This window comes from Erinaceus europaeus, chromosome 2 (assembly GCF_950295315.1).
Source record: "Erinaceus europaeus chromosome 2, mEriEur2.1, whole genome shotgun sequence".
Taxonomy (NCBI): Eukaryota; Metazoa; Chordata; class Mammalia; order Eulipotyphla; family Erinaceidae; genus Erinaceus; species Erinaceus europaeus.
In genome coordinates this window covers 201,936,145-201,957,345 of record NC_080163.1, presented here as the reverse complement: position 1 = coordinate 201,957,345, position 21,201 = coordinate 201,936,145, and the positions used below count along the sequence as shown (strand labels likewise).

Below are 21,201 nucleotides of genomic sequence, written 5' to 3'. Positions count from 1 at the left end.
TCATTCAAAAAAAAAAAAGAGATCTTATGATACTCCTGTCCATGTTTCTCTCCCTAATTACTAGTTTCTTGTTGTCATGAGGAATCCCACTGTACTCTTCTTCCATAGTTTTCATATCTCTCCCAAAGGAAACTCTCTTCTCTTTTAGGTTTCTCACACGCACAGGACATGAGGGGAAGATACATGGTCACACACCACACGCACAGGACATGAGGGAGAAGACACATGGTCACATACCACACACACACAGGACATGAGGGGGAAGACACATGGTCACACACCACACACACAGGACATGAGGGGGAAGATACATGGTCACACACCACACACACAGGACATGAGGAGGAAGATACATGGTCACACACCACACACACACAGGACATGAGGGGAAGATACATGGTCACACACCACACACACACAGGACATGAGGGGGAAGATACATGGTCACACACCACGCACACACAGGACATGAGGGGGAAGATACATGGTCACACACCACACACACACGCAGGACATGAGGGGGAAGATACATGGTCACACACCACACACACACGCAGGACATGAGGGGGAAGATACATGGTCACACACCACACACACACAGGACATGAGGGGTAAGATACATGGTCACACACCACACACACAGGACATGAGGGGAAGATACATGGTCACACACCACACACACACAGGACATGAGGGGAAGATACATGGTCACACACCACACACACACAGGACATGAGGGGGAAGATACATGGTCACACACCACACACACACACAGGACATGAGGGGAAGATACATGGTCACACACCACACACACAGGACATGAGGGGAAGATACATGGTCACACACCACACACACAGGACATGAGGGGGAAGATACATGGTCACACACCAGACACACACACAGGACATGAGGGGGAAGATACATGGTCACACACCACACACACACAGGACATGAGGGGGAAGATACATGGTCACACACCACACACACACGCAGGACATGAGGGGGAAGATACATGGTCACACACCACACACACACAGGACATGAGGGGGAAGATACATGGTCACACACCACACACACGCAGGACATGAGGGGGAAGATACATGGTCACACACCACATATGCAGGACATGAAGGGAAGATACATGGTCACACACCACACACACACAGGACATGAGGGGAAGATACATGGTCACACACCACACACACACAGGACATGAGGGGAAGATACATGGTCACACACCACACACACACAGGACATGAGGGGGAAGATACATGGTCACACACCACACACACACACAGGACATGAGGGGAAGATACATGGTCACACACCACACACACAGGACATGAGGGGAAGATACATGGTCACACACCACACACACAGGACATGAGGGGAAGATACATGGTCACACACCACAAACAAAGGACATGAGGGGGAAGATACATGGTCACACACCACACACACACGCAGGACATGAGGGGGAAGATACATGGTCACACACCACACACACACAGGACATGAGGGGGAAGATACATGGTCACACACCACACACACACGCAGGACATGAGGGGGAAGATACATGGTCACACACCACACACACACAGGACATGAGGGGGAAGATACATGGTCACACACCAGACACACACACAGGACATGAGGGGGAAGATACATGGTCACACACCACACACACACACGCAGGACATGAGGGGGAAGATACATGGTCACACACCACACACACGCAGGACATGAGGGGGAAGATACATGGTCACACACCACACACACACACGCAGGACATGAGGGGGAAGATACATGGTCACACACCACACACACACACAGGACATGAGGGGGAAGATACATGGTCACACACCACATATGCAGGACATGAAGGGAAGATACATGGTCACACACCACACACACACAGGACATGAGGGGGAAGATACATGGTCACACACCACACACACACAGGACATGAGGGGAAGATACATGGTCACACACCACACACACACAGGACATGAGGGGAAGATCCATGGTCACACACCACACACACACACAGGACATGAGGGGAAGATACATGGTCACACACCACACACACAGGACATGAGGGGAAGATACATGGTCACACACCACATATGCAGGACATGAAGGGAAGATACATGGTCACACACCACACACACACAGGACATGAGGGGAAGATACATGGTCACACACCACACACACAGGACATGAGGAGGAAGATACATGGTCACACACCACACGAAAGCAACCATCCCGGCAACTCTCAGTGAATGGCTGGCGACCTTTTAGGGAAACTGCCACTGGCTCTGGAATGTACACTGCAGAGCTGACTGTGGGGCAGTTTCATTTCATTTCCATAAACATGAACAGCAAAGCTTCTTTTAATTAGAAGTGTGGTGAGCCCTCCCTCGCCCCCCCCCCCCCGGGTGCTAGTGTTTGTCCTCTGGCATGATATGTGACACAGCGTTACTACTCACTCCATACATCACTTTAGATGGCTTTCTGTTTCTGTTTTTTTTTTTTTTTTAAATCACAGTAGCGTGCAAATAAAAGTAAAAATATCACAAATTGGCGTAGCACGTGGGATTTATTTAGTCTGCAGTTGATGGTTAGTCTATGGTACAGTTAGGAAGTATAGATTCCAAGGCGCCGGGGCAGCCTCACGTCTCCGGCGTTTCCACTTCTGCTTTTGGCATCTTTCACTTATTTATTGTCATCACCAGGGCCTCACTATTGTGGGCCTACTTTTCCAGAGAGAGAAAGAGAGAGAGAGAGACTGAGTGGTGGCATACCTATTTAAGTGCATGTGTAATCGTGCAAATGGTGACCTGGGTTCAAGTCCCCAGTCCCCACCTGCAGAGGGGAAGCTTCACAAGTGGTAAAACAGTCCTGCAGGTCTCTCTCTCTCTCTCCTATTACATCCTCTTTCCACCTCAGTTTCTCTCAGACCTATCAAACTAAAATCTTAAAAGACAGAGAGAGATGAGGAGACAAAGAGATGAGGAAGGAGAAAGAGAGGAAGAGGGAGAGGGAGAGGGAGAGGAAACAGGAAACACATCACAGCCCTGGGACTTCCTCCAGTGCAGTGGTGGCCAGGCGTGAGTCCGGTTTCTTCTCCTGACAGAGCAGGTGCGCTATCCATTGAGCAATCTCGCCAACTCCACTTCTGGCATCTCTTTAAGGGAGATTCATTTTGAAGAACCGTCAATCACAAACTTTGAAATACCACTGTAGAAGAACTCAGCTTGCTTTGGTGACAAGCATTATAGGTGGAAGCGGAGGCCTGATCATTTCAGAACATGTCTGTTTGGACACCAAACTGTCCTGGAAGCGGGAGATGTACAGCTGGAATCACCAGACCTGCGTGCCTGAGCTCCCCGGGGCTCCAGGTCTGGCTGCTGGCACCACCTTCCGCTGGGCTGAGCTGTGCTCTGGTCCCGTTAATAAGTAAATCAATTAAGATCTGGCTCTGGATGCTCTCACAGGGGAACTCAAGAAACCAAGAAAGGAAAGGAAAACACAAAGGAAACTTGGCCTGGGTGTGGTGTATTGCACCAGAGCAAAGGACTCTGGGGAAGGAGGGAGAGGGCAGGGACGGAGGTGGAAAAAGACCTGCATGGAGGGTGGAGTGTGTTTTGCAGACAGTTATCACAGGGAGATGAGAAAATCTACCCGTGTGTCAATAATTATACTATAAACTATTGCCCCCCCCCATAAAGTGATTTAAAAAACTCTGGGAGGAGGGGTATTAGCCAGTGACCCATCTGGTTAAGAGCACACGTTATCATGTACAAGGACCTAGGTTCCAGACCCTGCTCCCCACCTGCTGGAAGGAATCTTCCAGTGCAGAGAAGCATGTGATTCAGGCGTCTCTCATCTCTCTCCCCTTCCCATCTCCATTTCTTCCTATCACATCTAATAAAGAAGTAAAAAATAATAATAACTGCCAGGAGTGGTGAATTCGTTGTTGAAGCTTCAAGCTCCAGCAACGACACTATAAAACAATAAACAAACAAACAAACTGAGGCCAGAAGACAGCTCAGCAGGTCGAGGATGTGAACACCTATCCATATGACAGAGAAAGCTCTGGCACAGTGATGTCTCTGTCTCTCTGTCTCTGTCTCTCTCTCTCTCTCTCTCTGACATAAAAAGGATGAACCAGTGGGCCCAGAAGTACTAAAATCTTGCATAAGGGAGGACCCAGCTCTGCCGGGAATTAAAGATACATGCACTGTATAAAGATGTACACTACTAACCTAGAAAGTAATCTGCATTCATGTTACTTAAAATGGTGTACATGCAGTATGTACAGAGACAGTCCAAAGAGCCAGGTGTGAAGGGACTCATGGGAGCAAACACATCACAGAGTCACTTTCTAAAACAATTTTTTATTGCCACTGATCACTGGGGCCTGGTGACACTCTGAATCCAACCTTTCCATAGGCCATGTTTCTCATTCCTTTTATCTTTTCCTTTCTATTTTATTTGATAGCATAGAGAGAAATTTGGAGGGGAGGGAAAGATAGAGAGAGAAAAATCAATACACCTGCAGCACAACTTCACTACGTGTGAAGCTTCCCCCCCTCTATACACACACACACACACACACACACACACACACACACACACACACACACACTGCCCTTGCCGACAGGGAACAGGGGCTCAAATCTGAGTCCTTCAACATGATTTGTTTTGTTTTATCTTTTTTTCCTCCAGGGCTATCACTGGGGCTCGCATGATGCCTGCACTATGAATCCATTGCTTCTATGGACATTTTTTTTTTTTCGGATAAGACAGAGAAATTGAGAGAAGGGGAGTGAGAGAAGGAGAGAAAGATAGACACCTGCAGACCCGAGTCACTGCTAATGAAGTGACCTTCCCTGTAGGTGGGGAGCCAGAGACTCGAACCCAGATCCTTGCTCGGGTCCTTCCGTTTCGTACTATGTGCACCTCACCTGGTGTGCTACCGCCTAGGCCCCAATCCTTGTGCTCAGCCAGCCCTGTGTAACACACCGCCTTACATTGTCTTTCTGTTTTCTTTGTTGAGAGTAAGAACCATTAACTCATTTCAATGGTTTTTATTTGTATCCTACAATAAAAGAGTATCATGGGCTTACTGAAAAACATTTAATTTCATAGAGGTCGGAAGCATCACTTAGATGTTCTTTGCTTTGTCAGCTCTCTGCCAGCAAATAATCACAGTCACTGTCCCCTCCCCCCCAACCTGTCCAGGCATCCAGACTGACTTCCCTTTGCAGGGAAGGACTGCCTCATTTGCTCAGGAGCCTTTGCAAAGCACCACAGCATGGAGTCTGTGAGGCAGCAGGGGCTTTCAGCACTGGGCTTCTGTGGCTCTGTGAGCCAGCCTGTGTTTCACCTAGGGGCTTTGATCACGACCCCCGCCCCCCCCCCCCCAGGTTTTTATCTTCTCAGCCTAATGTATCCTGACTTCTTGCATCCACGCTCATAGAGAAGCCCCTTGATCATCTGGCCCAGGGTTGTGTGAGACTTGCCTAGCTCTCTTCCATCTGGGGAGTGGGGACCTGAGAGATAGAGAGGGTATTCCAGACTTTCTGCAAGTGTAGGATGCTGCTTTCTGAGCAGCTTTCTGCTTTCTTTACAAGGAGGGCCACTGGTTTGACGCCTTGGGGAGCAGACTGAATTCTTCCCCAGGTCACTCCCCTGGGTGATAGCTAACACCTTGAAGCCATCAGCTCTTGATTTTCTTTAGAAATCTCTTATCTACATGTATACATTAGAGCTCATCTATCTTCTTTATTTCTTTCTTTATATTCACATAACTGAGAATTTACCCTCAAGTTTAATTTCATGAAACTGAACTCTCTGGGTCAAAAAACAAAACAAACAAACAAACAAAACTTGGCATGGACTTCTGCCAGGCTGCAACACGAAGGAGGGAGAGAGGAGATCCGGAGCGGAGAGGGAACACAATTCTTTATGCGCGCGGGCACCTCAGAGTTGGGTGAGAGCACAGCGGTTCGGGCCCCATGGAGCTAGCAAAAATGGCGGCCTCCCTCTACACGCAGCACCCTTCCCCGAGTCCATTCACCGAGGTGAAAAGCGGGAGAGAGAGAGAGAGAGAGAGAGAGAGAGAGAGAGAGAGAGAAAGAGAGAGAGAAGCGGAAGTAGGAGGGCTTTATAGGGCAAAAACCAGGAATGATGAGTCGGAACAGGATTGGTTGGGAAAGGCACTCCGAGAATATCATCTAACTCTCGTGGGAACTGGCAATAAGCTGAGGGGACAACATGGCGGCTGTGACGGCATCTGCACAATTTCCCAGCAGACTTCAGATTGATACTCCACCAGAGAATTCACTAAAATGTCAGTACCAGTCACACTAACAGACGAGCTCTAGAGCTCTAGAGGGTCGCACCACGAGAAACAGGCTTCTTTAGTCTCATTTGATGACTGCTGCTGAGCATTCGACTCACGACAAAATAAAACATTTGCCCCGATGCCGTGGGAGCTATTACTGAAAGAGCTGCCTCTGACGTTTCGTCTGTGTTTTCACTTGATAGCGCATTCCTAAAGCGTGCTGATGCTCTTACCTGAGAGAGAAGAGGAAAGCAGAAGGACAACTATGAGATGATGTCACTCTTAAATGCAATATAGAGAACTGGAACACATGAGCTAAAAAAAAAAGAAATATATGTATGTATACAGATATACATATATACATATATGTATATTCAAGTCATAACTAGGATCCTAGGAGAACTATGCATAGTTACTGCTGGGCAGGAGGGCATAAAACTTTACTGGTTGGAGTGGTGTGGAATTATACCGCAATTACCTTATAATCTTGTAAATCACTATTAGCTTACTAATTTTAAAAGACAGAAAAGGAAGTAACAGAATATCTAACACAGCCCCTCCCAAGTTTCCTTCCCTACATACTTACACACACATCCCGGACCAGAGGAGCAGGCTGCTCAGCCACCAGGTTCCAGATGCTACCATGATGCCAACAGGACTTCCCAGGGCAGATGACCCCACCAATGTGTCCTGGAGCCCCACTTCCCCAGAACCCCATCCCACCAGGGAAAGAGAGAGACAGGCTGGGAGTATGGATCCACCTGCCAACACTCATGTTCAGCGGGGAAGCAATTACAGAAGCCAGACCTTCCACCTTCTGCATCCCATAATGACCCTGAGTCCATGCTCCCAGAGGGATAAAGAATAGGAAAGCTTCCAAAGGAGGGGAGTGGATACAGAGTTCTGGTGGTGGGAATTGTGTGGAGTTGTGCCCCCTCTTAACCTACAGTCTTGTCAGTATTTCCATTTTATAAATAGAAATTAAGAACAACAATATAAAAAGAAACGTAACATTGCTTTACAAAATTATGAGGTCACAGGGCTACAATTCCATACCATTCCTACCACCAGAGACCTGTGGCTCATCACCTCCACTGGAAACTTCCCTATTTTTACCCCCCTGAAAGTATGGACTAAAATTATTTTTGGGGTGCAGAAGGTGGAAAGTCTGTCTTCTGTAATTGCTTTTCTGCTGGACATGGACAATGGCAGGTGGATCCACACCCCCAGCCTGTCTCTGTCTTTCCCTAGTGGGGCAGGGCTCTGGAGAGGTGAGGTTCTAGGACACATGTTTGAGGTCATCTGCCCAGGGAAGTGAGGATGGCATCATGATAGCGTCTGCAATTTGGCGGCTAGTAGGCAGTAAGGTATAAAGCAGGACAAATTGTTACAGAAACAGACACCAGAAAGTAGGAATAGAGAAGATGAGAATAGGGAATCTTAGGGTAGAGGAAAGCTGGGAAGTCTATTTTAGATATGTTCCTTAGGAACCTATACTAAATATATATGGTCTCCAGGGTTATCACTGGGGCTTGGTGCCTGCACTACAAATCAACTGCTCCTGGAGGCCATTTATCCCATTTGTTGCCCTTGTTGTTATGGTTGCCATTGCTGCTGTTGTTGGCTAGGACAGAGAGGAATGGAGAGAGGAGGGGAAGACAGAGAGAAAGACAGATACCTGCAGACCTGCTTCGCCACCCATGAAGCGATCTCCCTTCAGGTGGGGAGCCGGGGGCTCGAACCAGGATCTTTATGCCCGTCCTTGAGCTTTGTGCCATGTGTGCTTAACCCGCTGTGCTACTGCCCGAACCCCCTAAATAATCTTTTACAGCAGATTACTTATGTAGAAGATTGAGACCTCTTCTCTGTGGAATGGAGACCAGCAGTGGGACTGTCTGAGCATCAGACATGATAGACACAGGGGCACCATACACACTGGGTGAGCGACTAGGTGAGTTATTCTTACCATATCACTAAGGCCAATTATAGGAAAATAGGCAACGGGGGGTGGGGGTGGGCAATAAAAGTGAAAAAGAAAACAAGTGAATTCCATCATGGAAATAGAAGCTGGAAGCTGGGCTGGCACACTCTCTCAGTGCTGAAATCAGGTGAGTGTGGGGAGCTCAGAATCAAAGCACAAGTCCTGTCCCATAAAGTACAGGTGGCGAGTATGTAAGGCGCTGTAGGACACTGATCCGGCTCTGGTGCAGGGAGACAGCTCACCCGGTAGAGTGCATGCCTTACCAAGCACAAGGCCCTGGGCTCAAGGCTTGAGCCCTAGCGCCTCATGGGATCGCCATGGCACTGGTGGAAGCTCCATGACTGATGGCACTGTGCTGCTGTGTCTCTCTTCTCCGCCCCCTTCCCCTTAGAGTACAAAGATTAAAGACGTCGGCCCGGGAGCTATAGCATCATGCAAACGCAAGGCCCAAGGGCCACAACTATTTAGACAGAGACAGATAAATAGACAGATAGGAACGAGAAGTCTCCATCTCAGGCAACTGAGGGTCTGCTAGGGGCCAGTGGTGGTGCACCTTTTACTGTGTGCAAGGACCTGGGTTCAAGCCCCCACTCCTCACCTCCAGGAGGGCAGTTTCAGGAGAAGTGAACCAATGCTGCAGGAGTTTCTCTTTGCCTTTCTCTTTATCTATTTATGTCTGTCTGTCTGTCTGTCTGTCTATCCATCTATCATCTATCTTCCCTTACCTCTCAGTCTCTATCCAATTAAAACCAAAAATGAAAATCTGTTTTCAGTTCTGTGGACACACAACAGCAGTATGTAATCACCTTAACTGCCACTGCCCTGTCCTCTGGCACTCCCCAACAGCTGCTTATGGATTGACCGTGATTATGCCATTCAGAAGTAGAACATTAGAGCTTCCAGAGATCTCTCCCACCAAAAAAAACAAAACAAACAAACAAACCAACAAACCAGGGAATTTCAAAATGCATTGAAACAGTTGCCTCCCATGCAGAAAAGGGAGGGGCTTCTCAATAATCTGATTGAACACTGTCCTCTGTCAAGCTGTAAGGAGGCCGGCGTGACAGGCAACGTGAAGGGGTGGGCACCTTCTGAAATGACTCGGAAGAAACCTCCAACACTGTCAGCTTGGTCTTGCAGCCCGAGACCACACACGCTAGGCCCGGGAATGGGCACACTGCCCTCTAGCGGCAAGCATGGTTACTGCGGGGGGGTGTCCTTGCTCAGTCCTCCCAGGGAGAGGTGAGGCAGGAGGGGGAAACTCTTGTTCCCTTAAGGAAAGCCTCCAGCCCCCAAATGCCCACAGCAATCACTTTGGATCACTTTGACACCTTTCCCTCCCACCTGGACTGCTGGCCCAGCTCCCATCGGGAATCGGAAAGGAGTGGGGGTGGGGGGTGGTTTACTTAGCTTGAGGGGAAAGCTCTAAGAACCTGAAGATGGTGACTCTGGCCTCCCAGATTTCAAACCTGGAAGTAAAGAGCCCCAGGCACACAGACTAAACAGTGGGCCCCAGGCTCTTGCATTTGCATCTGTTTGTTCTGTTGACAATTCTCCCCCTTCTTCTGGGAAGAGCTTACAAAGACTGAGCTCAGCCAGAGGACAGCTGGACTGGGGAACAACATTGCAATGAACCCTGAGGCCATGCAAAGGTACGACAGAAGCAAGAGACTGTCCCTGACTTGCTCTCGGGGACACTAGAACAGGGCTGGGGAGAGCCCTGTGTTTCATGGACTCCCCATCTCAGATAGAGGACTCAGTCATGCAAGCCAGCCACTATAGGTTCTAAAGTAAGGGGCCAGAGAGAGACAGAGACGAGAGAGAGACAGAGAGAGAGTGTGTGTGCAGGACAGTGAACTAGAAAATGACATGTGTTGAGGAGCACTGAATTGGGGGGATTTGACTTATTTCAACATAACTTAATGGGACGGCGTTGGACATGATTTAATGATCAATTATCCATTCCAGTTCTAACACTTCAAAGAGGGAGCAACAATGGATTCACAAATATTTTTTGAAGGATTTTATTTAAGTGATAGATGAGGGAGGGCTGGAGAGAGAGAGAGAGAGAGAGAGGGAGATGGATGAAGGCCTGGAGCTTGTCTCCTGGTCCCCCAGCTCTCTGGTCCCTTCTGGGGAAGAGTGGGACCCTCAGGGGATGAACTTCAGGCTCTGTCTCCAGGGTCCCCTCTGCCTCCATCTGCATGTTGTGACCTTTGCAGTCAGGGAGGGAGGAGGGAGCTGGGGCAGGATGTGCAGACACACTGGGCTTCTGGGCTTGCCCTAGGCCTGCTCCTGGCTGCCTGCAGGGGGCAGGGGGCAGGGGGCAGGGGGCAGGGAGGAGGGTGCAGGGGGCAGGGTGCTTTCCTTGAACTGCCCTCCAGCAGACACACTGCAGGTAAACATCTCTACTCTTAGAGCAGAGTGCATGTTTTCCTCCTCTAGAGGGGAAGACTGTTCTGCTGGAATTGCCACCTGCCAAGACTTCAACCCAAAGGCAGACTGCTGTGGGTAAAATGAAGAAGTTTGTTCTGGGAAAAGAAAGGGCCACAGAAGGAGCGAGGACTTCGACGCATCTACTGCTGCAACAAGTCATTACGCCATGTGGCAGACTCCCATCAACCCGCCCTTAACCAGAGGTCTTTTGTGACCGACTATTTCACAGTGACCAGAAGGTGCCATATAGACAGAAGGAGATGGGAATTTTTAAGACTCTGAAAACTGTGACTTTATTGTATATACTCATGCATATGTAGATATCATTGTGTATGCACATATAGATCACATTATAGATACAACGCCCGTGTTCAGCCGGGAAGTAATAACAGAAGCCAGACCTCCCACTGCCTTCTGCACCTCACAATGAGTCCATACTCCCAGAGGGATAAAGAGTAGGAAAGCTATCAGGGGAGGGGATGGGATATGGAGTTCTGGTGGTGGGAATTGTGTGGAGTTGTACCCCTCTTATTCTATGGTTTTTTTCAGTGTTTCCTTTTTATAAATAAAACAAATAGATAAAAATACAAAACTACTAACATAGATGTTTGATGACCAATTAAGGGTCATGCAACACCTCGATATTATTCTGTGAATATCAGTTATCACTGGACATAGACTCAACTGTTGGAGAAGATCTAGGCCTTCCTATCAGAATAATGGCAAATAAAGACCAGACGTGGTGGGCTGAGCCCACTAGTTCCCTCTGGGACTCGTACTTCTAAGTCAAGATTTGTGTTTGGAAAGCCTTTCACTCCAAGGAGCTCAGGATCAGAGTGTCAAGTTTGGCTTCACAAGACAGACCAAAACTAACTACCCAGCCACTTTCTGAATGAAACGCACAGTCTTTTTCTGTGGGGATGACTCCCCGTTTGTAGATACCCTTTCCCTCTGGAACACTACGCACAGACCTTCCAAAGGCAAGGAAGCAAACGCATGTGTGTGAACATCATCAATTCAGCATGATTTCAAAATACCAAGCATACTGGAGAGAGCTACATGTTCCACATAGGGGGATGGGTTAAATACATTGTTCTGTTTTGGATTGGTTTTGGCTTTTGTTTTTATTTTTATTTATTGTTGTTTTGTTTTTTTTACCAGAGCATTGCACAGCTCTGGTTGATGGCAGTTTGGGGTGGGGGGTGGAGTTGAACCTGGAATTTCAGAGCCTTGGGTATGAAGGTCTTTGGCATAACCATCGTGTTGTCTCTCTTCCACCTATTGTTAGATACACTAGTGTGTATGGTCACAAGATAAACTGAGCAGGGCCATAATGAATTATACTTTACAAAGCTCAAATAACATTGGGAAAGACTCATAATACACCATTAAGGAACTGGGGAGATAGCATAATGGTGATGCAAAGAGTCTTTCATGCCTGAAGCACCAATCCGCAGCATCACTATAAGCCAGAGCCCGAAAATTTAAGTTTACCTTTATTTAAATATGCATTGAAGACCTCAGAGTAGGGGCTGGATGGTGGCTGAGCACACGTTTCAATGCACCTGGCTGAGCACACGTTTCAATGCACCTGGCTGAGCACACGTTTCAATGCACCTGGCTGAGCACACGTTTCAATGCACATGTACCTGGGCTCAAGCCCTTGACTCTCACCTGCAGAGGGAAAGCTTCACGAGCAGGGAAGCAGTGCTGCAGGTCCTCCCTCTCTGTCTTCCCCTTCTCTCTTGGTTTCTCTGTCTCTATCCAATAAATAAACAAAACCTTTTTTAAAGGCCTCAGAATACTGAACGATTAACCATTATATTATTATTATTGTTACTGCCATGATCCAAAATATTAAACATGGGTTTTTTCACTATCATCTTTGGAAAGCTATTTCTTCAAGATATTTGGAGGCAGGAATAAAAAATTAAAAAATTCGGTTGTCACATTTGTTCTGTGGCTTCATCACTAGATTCATGTCTCCCACTGAAATTGCATATGAGCTTATCTGTGTATTTATTTACTTTGCCTCTTAGCATGTGTCCCATGCTAGACTACAGGGCCACAAGATGAGAAGAGAGTTTTGTGCATGTAATTCTTTACAGCTTGTACAGTCCTTTCATATTTTCATGGGGGGCAGTTCATAGTTGACTGTCTAGTCTTTAACACACAACCCCTCATCTCTCCTTGACCGGTGTCTAGAACACATCAGGACCCCAATGTCCCTGCACCTTGTCCCTCTCCCTCCTTCCCCAGAGTCCTTTCCTTTGGTGCAATACCCCATCCCCAGTGCAAGTTTCACCTTATGTCCTCCCTTACTGAGTCCTTTCCTTTTTAATTCTTAATTCATTCTTAATTAATTTAATTCTTAATTCCCCAAGGGAGATGACTGAGAGACTTCTGTTCCGGGGGATGCGGCTATGGAGTAACAGCAGACTCACTTTACTCCCCGTTAACTAGGAAAAGCTGTGAAAATCACCTGAAAACTCAACCTAATACAACCAGGATTTCGTCAGAAGCTCACCAAGCAGCAGGTGAGTACAAGACACCACATGTGGCCCATGGACAGAAAAGGGGTGAGGGAGAAATTCCCAGCTGTATTCAGGGACGGCTGGTGCCAAATTGGAAGATTAGCTTCTGAGATGTGGTGACCCCAACAGGAGTTTGGGACAATTAGCGACAATACACCAGTGACCTCAGCCTGGGGCGGAGCCCACTGACAAGTATAGAATGTCTAGAAGCAAGGCCTTGCAGAGCGCTCTCTCTTGACTGGATCACCTTCATCTTGGCATTCTTCTGTCGGTATAGCTCCTGGTCTCTTCACGTGGTGGTCTCGGGTAACTTAGTTTCGGACGTTGGACTTGTGCCTGTTTTCCTAGCTAGACTTCTCCCCTCACGTTCACAGTGAGGAACCTTAAATGGAGCCGCTTACTTTGTAGTACCTAGATATTTGCCTTTTAAACATCCTATCACCCTAATAAAGCCTTGAATTGTTTAAACCCGTTCCCAACAGCCTGCAGTCAGTTCTTTACGTGCCACGCTGCAGCAAATGTCCTTTTGATTTATTTACAACACTGAGGCTCACCACTTCTGGCTCGTGTTAAAGCAACAACTTCTGAAAAAAAATTTTACCTAAAAACTCACCACTTTTACAATCTGACTTCTTAAGTTTCCACTACTTCTGTTTCAGATAAGAGAAACCACACCTGGATCCTCTGGGAATACAGAAGGTGGGAGTTCTGGCTTCTGTAACTGCTTCTCCGCTGGACATGGGTGTTAGCAGGTGGATCCACACCCGCAGCCTGTCTGTCTTTCCTGAGTGGGCAGGGCTCTGGGGAGGGGAGGTTCCAGGACACATGGGCGAGGCTGTCTGCCCAGGGAAGTCAGGATGAAATCATGGTAGCGTCTGCAGACACAGTGACTACACACCTACCAGGACCCCAATGTCCCTGTACCCTGTCCCGCTCCCTCCTCCCCCCAGAGTCCTTTGCTTTGTTGCAACACCCCATCCCCAGTGCAAGTTTCACCTTATGTCCTCCTTTACTGAGTCCTTTCCTTTTTAATTCACCATCATAATTCCCCAAGGGAGACAGATGACTGAGAGACTTCTGTTCCGGAGATGTGGCTACGGACTCTCTCCTCACGGACTCTCTCCTACGGACTCTGCTCTCACCTGCGGCTTGGTGAGCTGCCAAGGAAATCCTGGTTGTAGTATGTTGAGTTTTCAGGTGATTTTCATGGTTTTTCCTAGTGACTGGTTTACAGTGCTTTCCTTAATGAAAGATGCATTAGTTGGAAGAGCTGTAGAGTAACCCTGCAGGGAACCACAGTGGCCATCTTCATAAAGAAACCCAGCAATCATGGGCCGATGACAAACCTCATGGAACCTCCGAGGGGATGCAGAAGCCAGAGAAGTTTCACTGGCCATTGGAGGCCAAATCTCTTTGTCCTGTGCTGGGAGAAATCAATTCCAACCTGGCTCGTGCCCAGCAGTCGTCTCGAGTTCTGCCTGTCCTCGGGGCTGCACCAGGTGACATCCTAACAGGTGGAGCTGGGATGAGACAAATTGGCAGAGGTGCAGGTTGTTTCCTTTGCTGCCTCTGAAGCATGCTTCATCCCAAAGAAAATAAAGCCCAGGTTTTGACTCTGAAGATTTGTGGTTCCTGGGAAGATTTATAATGCTGTAACTCAAATCAGTGACATATTTCAGAGCCCCCAGAGAAGCTACAGGCATTACCCAAAGACACACAGCGACTCGGAGGCTCAGTCAGATGTGTGAGGGAGCTCAGCTCCATGCAGCTCCAGGCCACCTCCACTCATGGAGCCCCTGAGGGCTTTGGCTCCTTGCTAACCTACTGTGGTTTGGGAGCAAGCTCAGAGCACAAACATGCAGTCAGGCGTTTTCTGGAACTCGCTTAGCTGGATGAACGAAGGCTTCAGCCTGCCTGTCTTTCTCAGCCTTGAGGACAGAGGAACTCATGACATTTGTACAGTTTCCTCCCTGTGCCTGCTCAGCTTTGCTCAAGCAACTCACTTCAGTGTTTTATCTCCTAAGAATCAGGCACAGAGGAAAACAAGTTTTTCTTCACCTCCTGGCTTCCCCAAGAAGAGAAGTCTAGATGGGAAAAGATCATTGTTGTAAGCCCATTTTCCAATGCCTGGGTTTCTTGCTGGTTGTGTGAGATTTGATTTCACTCTTACTTTCTGCTAACATACATTTGACCTTTCTCTCTCTCTCTCTCTCTCTCGCTCTCGCTCTCTGTGTGTGTCTGTCTTAGATGATTTTAATACCCAATGATTCTTTATATATAAAAAAGCACCTAACATCTGTGGTATGGATAATTACATGGTTACAGACCAAACAGAAAACGCATACATAGAAAGAGTTTGCTACACATCTGGAGAAGATAAACTCTCCCCAATACAGGAAGAGACATCCGATACTATAACTTAGCTTCCCATTTTAACAGTTAAACACCACGTGTGCTACCATGCATGTAAAATGGTAAAATAAAAGTGGAAGATTCAGGATTGTTTACCCTCTGGTTTCTGGGTGTATGGGTAGGACTTTATAGGTGACATATTTTTGTGAGGAACTCATGATTATGTGGAATATAAACATCCTGAAAACCCTCAAGTTTGTTGTTCTTGTTTTTATACAGTGAAATCTGATGACTATAACAACAAAAAGTCAAACTCACCTATTACTAAAGAGAGAGTGTTTGGAACGGAAAACTATTATCGTAATTATTAGGTAAGATAAATATACAAAATAACTATTAAGGGGTTGGATGGTGGTACATCTGGTTGAGCGCACATGCTACAATGCATAAGGACCCAGGTTCAAAGCCCCTGGTCCCCACCTGCAGGAGGAAAGCTTCACGAACGATGAAGCAGGGCTGCAGGTGCCTCTGTCTCTCTCCCTCTCTATCTCCTCCTTCCCTCTTGATTTCTCTATACAACATTTAAAGATAATTTAAAAATATTTATTTATAAAAATAACATTATAAAATAATAATAAAGGGAGTTGGGTGGTGGTGCAGCGGGTTAAGTGCATGAGGCACAAAGCACAAGGACCAGTGTAAGGATCCCGTTTAAGCCCCCAGTTCCCTACCTGCAGGAGAGTCACTTCACAGGAGGTGAAGCAGGTCTGCAGGTGTCTCTCTTCCTCTCTATCTCCTCTTTCTCTCTCAATTTCCCTCTGTCTCTATCCTATAACAAATAAAAAAAGAATTATCATTCTTAATAAATAAAATAAAATTTAAATAAAATAAAAATTAAAAAATAATAATAATAAACCTTAGATGAGTCTAGCTATTTATTTAAGCCAAAATAGTGCCATCACTAACCAAGAGATTACTGAAACTTAATAAAAAGTTAGTTAAATGAACCTTCTTTCATTTCTGACACACACAACAACAACAAAACTAAAGATTGTTAAGTTCTGTAAATCACCAGTTAAGAAGTGCAGTCCTGACCATAGCTCCGGGAACAAATACTAGTCACTGGAAGTCTCTCGAGCCCCACAGTGAGGGGAATTCTGAAAAACTCTGACTTGTTGGAAACCTAATCATTTATCAGATCTGCCATGATCTCACTCAGTAAAAGGTCTTAGGATTGAAAAACAAGATCAGAAAAGAAAACATAAGTAGAACCTGAAATGGAATTGGCGTATCACACCAAAGTAAGACTCTGGGGTGGGTGGGAGGGGAAAATACAGGTCCAAGAAGGATTCAGAGGACCTAGTGGGGATTGTATTGTTATATGGGAAACTGGGGAATGTTATGCATGTACAAACCATTGTATTTACTGTTGAATGTAAAACATTAATTCCCCAATTAAAAAAAAAAAGTCAAAAAATTAAAAAAAAAATCTTCCTGCCCTCCACGCGGTCTTGGCCTCAGACTTGCCCTTTGACTCTGCTAGATCTGAAGCTGTACCACCCTTGAGCAGTAACACTCAGAGCTGTACCACTCTTGATTCGTGACACTCAGAGCTGTAGCACTCGGAGCTGTTCCAAAAATAATTTTCCCATTACACTATGAATAGCTTGGACTATGAAGAAGAAGAAGAAGAAAAAGAAAAAAAAAAAAAAAAAGAGGATGAGGAGGAGTAAAGAAGAGGAAGAGGAAGGAGAAGAAGCAGAGGCACTCATAGGCTGGTCGCACAGGTGAAAGCCCGTGAGAGGCTCTATGAGGGGAGGCCAGGGTGTGTTTTCTGACATGTTAAGTACGGAAAGGATGCTGCCCTGTATTTCAAGGTTATGAACCCTTTTGTGACAGAGCTGAATAAACAAAACATGTGTGAATGGGAATGGGACCCCCCACCCCTGAATAAACAAAACACGTGTGAATGAGACCCCCCCACCCCACCCCCGCTGCCAAATCATCCTGGCACACAGGTCTGGCTGGCTCTGTGAGAGAATGTGAATTATCTGTCCTCAGTGACTTCCAGCCCCACCATATCTGCCAAGCTCACCCCACTGACAGCTGTGCTTAGGAAGCCATCCTTGTAGCCGACTCTGTCTACCTGTTATCTAGACACACGAACGGGGCACACAGTCCACTGGATGTTATTCTAGCTGGTCTCCAGGTCGAGTCCTTCAAGTCAGATCTTCTATTACATTCATCTTCAAGAAAGGAAGGAAGGAAGGAAGGAAGGAAGGAAGGAAGGAAGGAAGGAGGAAGGAAGGAAAGAAAGAAGAAAGGAAGACAAAAGGAATGCCATGTGATTACAAAAAGCAAAGATCTGATAGACATGGAAGTGAGATGACTACTCCATGAAATAACATTTTGACAATATCTCAACATGAGATCATGAAGATATTATATTCTTACTATAGTACAGATACTATACTATATACTCTATACACTATACTATAAATACTGTACTCTTACTATAAGTACTATATACTACAATATAGATGCTATACTATATAGTATACTTTTAATATAGGTACTATATACTATATGTACACTACATACTATAATATAGACGCTATACTATATACTATAATATAGATGCTATAATTTTACTAAAAATCAAGGAGTATGACCATAGAGAAAATAACAAACTCAAATTCCTGTGCATTTTCCTAATGTACATATGTAAATTTTTGATGGCATGGATTTGGGTTTTTGTACTGCTTATCTGATAGCTATGAGCAACTCAAAGATTTCTAATTGGTATATTCAGACAGGTACTCAAACCCTCTACCCACAGTACAACTGGTGCTTAGTGCTAACACACACACACACACACACACACACACACACACACACACACACGAATTTGTTCTTGTGTTTTTCTGCAGGCTGAGCCAGGTGGGAGCTATGAGAGATGGGAGGAAGCACCCCTCCCTGAAAACTGGTCCAGCCTCACCTCCTCCTTGTGAAGAGAGCCCCAGAGGCGCCAGCCCCCTGACCCGCAAAGGGAGATGGCTGTTGAAATCCAGACCCCGCTCAGGGTGAGTTTGGGAATGAAGGAAGGAAAAGGCAGGTGACGACATTGAGTGAGCCGACCTCGTGTCGTAGAACTCTAGTCCAAAGGCCTTGGTGCCGAAAGGAAAATCACTTTTGAGCATTACATAAACGGCCAGGAGTAATAGGTTTGGGAGGAGAAAAGAGATTTTACACACGCTACAAACTGAACTGCCTGGAAGTTGCAACAGTAAGGTGGGGAGTGGAACCAGGGTCCTAGTGCATTGTGATGTGTGCTCAGGCGGGCCACCACCGGGCCACCACCGGCCCCCACTTTAGAATCTTCTACCCCCCACACTGCGCTTCCCATCCATCACCCAGTGGCTGTGTGTGTGTGTGTGTGTGTGTGTGTGTGTGTGTGTGTGTGTAAACCTGCACATCTTCCAAAACCTTACCAGAAATACAGCTTCCTGGCTCATGGTTTGCACTGGGCTCTCACTCCTCTTTCTGAGGTTTCTTGCAAAGACTGTACCTTCAGGTGATATTCTCAGTACAGACAGAGCCAAGAAAGTCATTCTCATTAAAAATATATATTAACCATAATTTTTTTCCTAGAAATTTCCAGGTCTCCACTCCCCACCCTGCTGCTGCACTAATAAGACTCCAGTGAGTGATGTTTTGTTCCCAGCTCTAACTCAGAAGAAATAGACTAGCAATTTCCAGGCAGTCCAATTTGCAAGTTCATTTGTGTGAAACATCTTTTTTTTGGGGGGGGGGCGGGGGAGCAGGCAGAACCACTGGGAAGGGATCTTCAGAAACAGGAATGGGAAATCTCCAATACAGATGTGTTTATGAGGACAGGCAGCTGTTACAGTGGATCCCCTACTAAAAAAAAAAAAAAAAAAAGAACCTAAAGATAGACTCACCTGTAAATCAACTCAAAAGGGGGAGGGCTGGAGGTAGCACACCTGATACAGTGTGTATGTTACCATACATGAGGCCCTGGGTTTGAGCCCCAGCTGTTTTCTCACTGAAATACTATACACAGGTGGGTTAGGGGCTCAAATATAAATCTGTTTGTGATGTGGAACAAGATACTAACTTGATGATGGAAAAAATGTTAAAGTCAACTTTTTTTCTTTTTCTTAAGTGGAGAATGTAAGGATAAGTGCAGGTCCATTCAAAGTTCTCCACAGCTGTCAAGTACTAAATTGCTAAGTTTGATGTGTTCTCTGGAAGACTGCCCCAGCTATGAGCACTGCTTGGCTTCAGGCACTTGACTTTTTGTTTGCTCCTAAAACTCTATCTTTCTGTCTCCCAGCTTAACAAGATGTTAAGGCCCGAAGAAAGCTCTGGAAATGGGTCCTATTCACCTCAGATTCAGAGCACATTGACTTGCAAAGTTCTCTCCTCTTGCCTGTTTCAATTTCAATCACAGAGGCCAGTTACTAAGTCAAGTGTGTTTTCAATCAAAAGAGGACATTGCATTCATTGATGAGGTGGAAAAACAAAACAAAACCTTGTTTTATCCAGAGTACTTGTACCTAGAGAAATAATTCATTTTGCAATTCTTCTCCTGAGGAAAAAAAAACATTAATAAAGAGATATATGCCAATAGTCCAGGTGAATTTCATGAATGTCACTGAATCAGTGGAAATGTCCTTTAGTTGAACTTTCTAGTGGAAACTGAAGAAAATACCATTGGGAAATGCATGTCATGTAATGTGATGAAAAAAAAAAACACAGTAATTAACATGCATGATGGCCTCTGGCATATCAATTACTTCTCAGGCACTGGCGTTTTAATTCTGTGAAGTAGTTACTACTGAAATCAAAGCTGTGCAAAGAATGAAACAGAGGGGGAACCTGTGTCATGTTCTTCGAGGATGTATCAGAAATCTGAGGATGGGGCCCAGATCTAGTGACGTTGAGAGCAGGGCTAACAGTCTCAAAACCCTTGAATCACTTCCGGTTAGTAAAGGAGATTTGGGGGAATAAAGAGATATGAACGATAAGCGCCAAGGAGCATGATGTTATCTTAACTCGCTCAGTCTGTTTGCATCATGTAAGCAACATTAATACAGGTGAGCAACCCTGACAAGTATTTAGTGATGCTGCATATTAAATGCTTTCAAATAACTGCCATGGAAAAAAGTGAAAAATACAAGTGGCAGCAAATATTACATGAAACATTCGGGGTTGGAAAGAGTAGCTTAAGCCTTGTACATAATGACTTCCTGTAGTCTGCGTGCGAGGTGGCACAGTGGAGAAGGTGCTGAACTCTCAAGCATGAGGTGCTGAGTTTGATCCCCAGCATCACATGTGCCTGAGTGAAATCCTACTCCTCTCATTAATCAATTAGATTAAAATAATGACTTCCTGAATTATTGTTTATCCTGAGAATGCAAATGGTCATGAGTTTTGACAGATATGCTGACTCATTCTAAAGCTGTGAGTACTGCACCAAGATGGGCCTAGTGGCTTCTGAGTGGATGATCACATCTTGCTGA

The 21,201-nt window shown here is 46.1% G+C and overlaps 1 long non-coding RNA gene across 1 annotated transcript in view; it reads right to left on the bottom strand.

The window, feature by feature from the left end:
• Positions 1-2,580: 2,580 nt before the first annotated feature.
• LOC132536866 (uncharacterized) overlaps positions 2,581-21,201 on the bottom strand; it is a 67,723-nt gene continuing 49,102 nt past the window's right edge. Inside the window, exon 4 of the long non-coding RNA XR_009548414.1 lies at positions 2,581-2,753. This is a non-coding gene — a long non-coding RNA (uncharacterized LOC132536866). The remainder of the gene's footprint in view (positions 2,754-21,201) is intronic.